We start from the raw sequence: 6092 nt of genomic DNA, 5'->3' as shown, positions 1-6092 counted from the left end.
TTTAACGTCTTTTCCCTCTACTCAGAAAACTAACCCACTGGGAATCCTTTTGGAATTTCTCCTGTTAGTGTAGCCTTCCTCTTTCTAGCTTGTCTGCTTATGTGAAATCCCTAGAGCTCTGTGAAAGGTTTGTGATGAGATTTATGTTTAATTCCACTAGAAACTGGTTATTATCTGTCTATCCTCTGACCCCTAAACGTGCTAAAGGTAATGAATCTGTGTGTTTTTAGTTTTTGCATGTTATTGCATGATATAGAGTTTAAGACTATTTTAGGAGATCAGGATTTAGGCAACTGCCATTACCTATCTTTGTATTAATTTTATTTCAGGGAATACATAGGTTTCAGCAAAATTCTCTGCTGTCTACACCTATCTCCGGTGGAAGGACCAAAATTGAAATAATATTAATTCTCTTAATGATTTATTTCTTCATGATTAATGCCAATTAATATATAAACAGAGACTGCTGAATGATAATAACTTATTTTCTTGATAAAGTTACTATAACTTAAATTTTATTCATTTAAATAAAATTAGTAGTTCACCAGAGATAATTCTGTTCACAAGCAATGCAAATGACTGTACTAATGCTCACTTAACTTACTAAAAACATTTTGCCTGAATGTATGTTTTCTGAAACAAAGTACCACTATAAATTTGGAGGAAGAGATTAATTATCTCCATTTAATCCTGCAATCCCATTGATACAGGGTTTGTGGTGTCCCAGCTTGGGCTATGCCAGACCTCCCAGGAGGGCCTGCAGAGGACCCACCACACCTTCTGCATCCTATGCCCCGAAGGGTGTTGCGGCAGGCCAGGGCTGGAGAGCCAAGTGCTGTGGAGTGGAGCCACCATGGCCTAAGTCCAAAGGAAGTTGAGGGAGGCCACAGACAGCTCCCAATGCTGACAGAGCCACTTTTTCTTTCCCCTTATTTCAGAAAACAGTACCTACTAATGTGAAGCTGCCCTCGGCAGCACACACAACTTCTAATGCTGAAAATGACCATGACACAGCGTTCCTTCATTGAGGTCTGAACAGGGTTTCCCCATTTGTTAGGCCAGAGCAATTTCGCCAAGAGATGATATCCATTAATTAGTATGCCTATTCCCTTTGAAAAAGTGTGTTTTCATCTCTAAAGTCCTGGCCAAATGTAACTCTCCAGGGTATATATTCCCCTAGACAAAGGACTCATGCAGAGATTTTCTGACCAGAGTATTTTCTCTGCCAAAAGCTTTGGTGCTTTTTCTGTATTCTTTTCTGTGTGATAAGTCCTATCTTACCACTGATCTGTGGTCTGTCATTTATTCTTCAAATTACTGAGACCAAGGACCTACTGAAGAAAGAAATTCCAGTAACACCATTACTAGGCATCTATCCAGAAGAAAATAAATCATTTTATGATAAGGACATTTAGACTATATTATTTATCACAGCTCAATTTACCACTGCCAAAATGTGGAAACAAGCTAAATGCCCCTCCGCTCAGGAATGGGTTAAAAAACCGTGGTACATGTATACCATAGTATACTATTAAGCCATAAAAGAACATAGAGACTTTACATCTTTTGTATTAACCTGGATGGAGTTGGAACACTTTCTTCTTAGCAAAGTATTACAAGAAATGAAAAGCAATTATCCAATGTTCTCAATACTAATATATAACCAGTAGATGATCTGATACACACCCACATACGAGAAAAACTGTACACAATTCATGTTGAGAGAAGGAAGAATGATAGAGGCAAGAAAGGGAATGAAAGAGGAACACTGGTGTCCTACTTAATGGGCACAATGTAAGCATATATGGGACATCTCTCGGGTTCAGGACACAACTACAAGAGGGACTCTACCTAACAAATACAAACATTGTAACCTAGTTGTTTGGCGCTTATAGTAATTTGAAATTTAAAAAAGACATTATCAGTGATATCATTGAGCTGACATTGCCATTAGTTCATTCTTCCATTCATGTCAATAACAATTCATTTTCTTTCTAAGCCAGTAGAAGAACTAAAGAATACACAGTTCTATGTGTTAATCAGTTTTATCAAAGCATCAAGATGTAATTGATAAAGTTTTTATTAAAATAAAAATACAATAGTGTGACTTAAAGAACTGTATGATATTAAACTTGTGAATTTCAGAAAGTATGAATACTTACTTCATCTTTAGTATAATTCCACCCTTCTAATCCTAATTATCTAATTTAAAAATATCTTCTATGGCCAGTCATGATGGCTCATGCTGGTAACCGTAGAGCTCTGGGAGGGCAAGGCAGGTGGATTGCATGAGCTCAGGAGTAAGAGAGCTACCTGAGTAAGAGTGAGCTCCCATCCCTCCTAAAAGTGAAAAAACTAGCCAGGCATAGTGGCACACACCTGTAGTTCAGTTCCAGCTACTCGGGAGGCTGACGCAAGAGGACTGCTCAAGACAAAGAGTTGGAGGTTGCTGTGAGCTATGATGCCACACCACTCTACTCCAGTGACAATAATAATATCTTCTATCTATTCTAGTTTAAAAATTTTTTAAACAAAGTATAAACTATGTTCTGAACATTTTATTTATTTAGACTTTTACATTATACTTGTTTGCTTTGGTTATCAGTTTTTGCTTGTTTTAATCACATTAACAATGTGATTCTACCTGTGAATCCGGCATTCACTCATTACTCTGGGAATGGATAATCGAAATAGTAAAGATTCTACTCTATTTTTGGATAAGAATCATAGCACACCATTCTCTATGAAAAATAACTTCAGATTGGTAAAAATCATGTAGTCTCTTCTTCCTACTTCCAATATTCCTCTGAATACTAGAAATATTGGACAAGGGCATTCACTTCAAATTTATGTCAAGCCTTTGTTTATTTTTGTTTGTTTGTTTGTTTTTGCAATTTTTGGCCAGGGCTGGGTTTGAACCCTCCACCTCCGGCACATGGGACTGGCTCCCCACCCCTTTGACCACAGGCACCGCCCTCTTTTATCAGTTTTGATAAAATTTTGACTAAGCTTCCTCAGGCTATGAAATGCATTTTCATTGCCAACAACCATTGATAATTTCTTTCCTCACCCCAACATGCATTCAAAGCCAACACTTTCATGACCACCTATAGTTAATTTTCTAGGACATTTCAGAAGGCATAAAGTTTTTTTTTAATCATTGTTTGTTATTATATTTTCAATTTTTATGAAGGCTCTGACTTGGCACTCAAAGAAATTTTATTATTGGATAAGATTTGGCTGAGTCTCCTAGAGTCAAATTTGGAGGTGTCCTCCCATCACTGTTTGCCTCGACAACTTTCTCTCACAGTTACACCCAATTCCTTGGCAATTCTGTCCTTTGCCTCTACAATCTATTCAGAGCACACATCTAGTGTGAGCCATCAGCAACATGATCATTGCTGCAGTTGCAGTCCCCTTTACCTGCTTCTGGCTTCCACCCTTGTCCTCACAGGGCATCTGTGAACACCTAAATTAAGCAAGTTGTTCCTCTGCTTAGAACCCTCCATGCCTCCTACCTCACAGAGCTAAACCAAAGACCTCTCCATAGCCCACAGGCCCTGAAATATCTGCCTCTTCAGCTTCCTTCTTTTGCTATCTCCCACTCCTATAGCTGCTACAGCCACACTGGGATTCTTGCTTTTCACAGAACAGACAGACACACCAAGCCTCAGGGTCTTTGCACTTGCCATTTCCCCATCCTGAAATGCTCTTCCTTTAGGTGTTCCCAGTGATACCCGACTTTCAGGTTCTTGGTCTTGGTGATTTGAAGAATAAATCCGTGGACCACAGATCAGTGGCAAGACAATTTATTTACAGAAAAAGGATACAAAAACACTGAAGTTTCTGGTAGGGAGAGAAAACCCAAGTCAGGAGAGAAAAACTTTCTCTGTGTCTCTCCGTTTAGCGGTATATATAGGTGCATGGGTTCCTTCTCTATGAAGCCAGGAAATGAACGGACACAGTCTCTTTCGCTGAGGGAAGGTGAATGACTGTACTAATGTATGGACATAGTTCCTTCCACTGGGGCAAGGTGAATGAATGTACTGATGAATGGACATAGTTCCTTCCACTCGGGCAAGGTGAATGACTGTACTAATGTATGGACATAGTTCCTTCCACTGGGGCAAAGTGAATGAATATACTGATGAATGGACATAGTTCCTTCCACTGGGGCAAGGTGAATGAATATACTGATGAATGGACATAGTTCCTTCCACTGGGGCAAGGTGAATGAATGTACTGATGAATGGATACAGTCCATTCACAGAACTGAGCCTAGGAGACTTACATGAAACTGACTTAGGCATAGGAAATGGGGGTTCTTTATTTAGTCATAAGTGTAAAGGGAAGGAGACACCAAGGTACCGCTTTCTCTCCAGCAGTTGTCTGGTCTCTTTGGCTACTGGAGCCTCCGGTGAGGCAGGGAGGCTCCCCCGCCCCCTTGCCTATGCTCCAGCCCGCTGGTTCCTCTTCAGGCTGCCTTTCCACCAACACCGCCAAGATGGAGGCGCCGGGTCCTCCAGCCCAGCTCTTCTGAGCTGGCTGGGGCGCCACCTGCCCTGTATCACCAGGACATGGAAGGCGCCACTCACATCACATGTTGCCACCTTTGCAGAGAGGCCTTCTCTGAGTTCTATCGACATCTCGGCATTGTCACTAGAATGATCTCCATTATTTTATCACTCCGTTATCGTCTGTATTCCCCACTAGAATGTCAATTCTATGAAAGCAAGGATTCAGGAGTGTATGTTCACTGTTGAAGGGTTTACCACATAGACATGGTATGTTCCCTCTGTGTCTTTTCTGCCTCCACCATCTTTGGCTGCATTTCCTACAAATCTCTTGATATAAAAAGAAAATGTCTGCAAAACACCTCTTGGGGAAGACAATGCCGGGGGAAGCATCAGTCTGAGACTGGTTGGGGTACTAGGGTATGAGCAATCTTGGGTACGCGTGGACTGGTGTCCAGCTCCTCCTGATGAGGCAATGAGCTGTGAGACCTGCCCCTGAGTATCAGGCAGTATCAGGCAGCAGCTCAGGCCACCAGAAGCCCCACTGACCTCCCAGTCCGCTGGAAGCCAGTAGAGCCTTGGCCACAGAGGTGGCAGCCACAGTAGAGGCGGCGCAGGAGCGCGTGGCGCAGGTCGCGGTTGGTGAGCGTGTAGATGATGGGGTTCAGGAGCGAGTTGGCCATGGTCAGGCCCAGGAAGGGGTCGGCTTGCAGGAGCACAGGACAGGCGCGCGCGGGGCACGCCACGTCCAGCAACAGCAGCAGGAAGAGGGGCCCCCAACACGCCACGAAGGCTAGGAGTAAGACGCTGAGAGTGCGCAGCAGTGTCAGCGAACGTGGTGAGCGGTGGTTACTGATTGAGGTGCTCCTGCTAGTCCCCGGCTGTGCCCGTAGGAGCCGTGCATTGGCGCACACCTGGCAGTAGATCCGCGCATAGAGTGCGCAAATAGCAGCCACAATACCCAGGAAAGCGAGCACGCAGAAGAGCACGTAGGCCTTGGCGTAGAACTACAAGACAGTGGAGCAGGTTTCCAGATGACCCAGGCAATTCCTGCTGAGCACCGGCAGCAGCCCGAAAACCAGGGACACTCCCCAGGCGGCAGCCACCAGCACCAGCGCGCGCCTCCTACTAACCGCGGGAGCGGGTGCCTGGCGCGCCATGGTGAGGCAAGGGCGAGGAGGTTTAGCACCGACGCGGCGAGCGCCACAAAGACGCCTCCTTCACGCGCGAACCAGAGCGTGGGTGACAGTCGCAGGGTGAGCGGCCCGGACAGCAGAATGTTGGCGGCGTAGGCGGCGCCAGCCAGTAGATCCGACAGCGTCAGGCTGCCCAGGAGCAGGAACATGGGCGCGTGGAAGCGCGGGTGGCACCCGAGCACGAACAGCACCGCGAAGTTCTCCAGCACGATGAAAGCGCACACCGCCAGGCACACCGCGGCGTCAGCGCGCAGGCCGGCGCCAGGTTGGTAGCGCGCCCCGCGGAGTTTGCCGGTGTAGTTGTAATGGAGGACGATGACTTCGCTCACAGGCGAGGGCTGCAGCAGCCCCGACTCCATGGGGTGCGCGCCCCAAGGCCCCA

At 45.2% G+C, this 6092-nt stretch overlaps 1 pseudogene; it reads right to left on the bottom strand.

Moving 5' to 3' along the window:
- Window positions 1–5038: 5038 nt before the first annotated feature.
- Window positions 5039–6069, bottom strand: LOC100958256 (annotated as a pseudogene).
- Window positions 6070–6092: the final 23 nt, after the last annotated feature.

This window comes from Otolemur garnettii, unplaced genomic scaffold (genome assembly GCF_000181295.1).
Source record: "Otolemur garnettii isolate 467f Iridium unplaced genomic scaffold, OtoGar3 scaffold00555, whole genome shotgun sequence".
NCBI lineage: Eukaryota > Metazoa > Chordata > Mammalia > Primates > Galagidae > Otolemur > Otolemur garnettii.
This window is presented reverse-complemented; position numbering and strand designations above follow the sequence as displayed.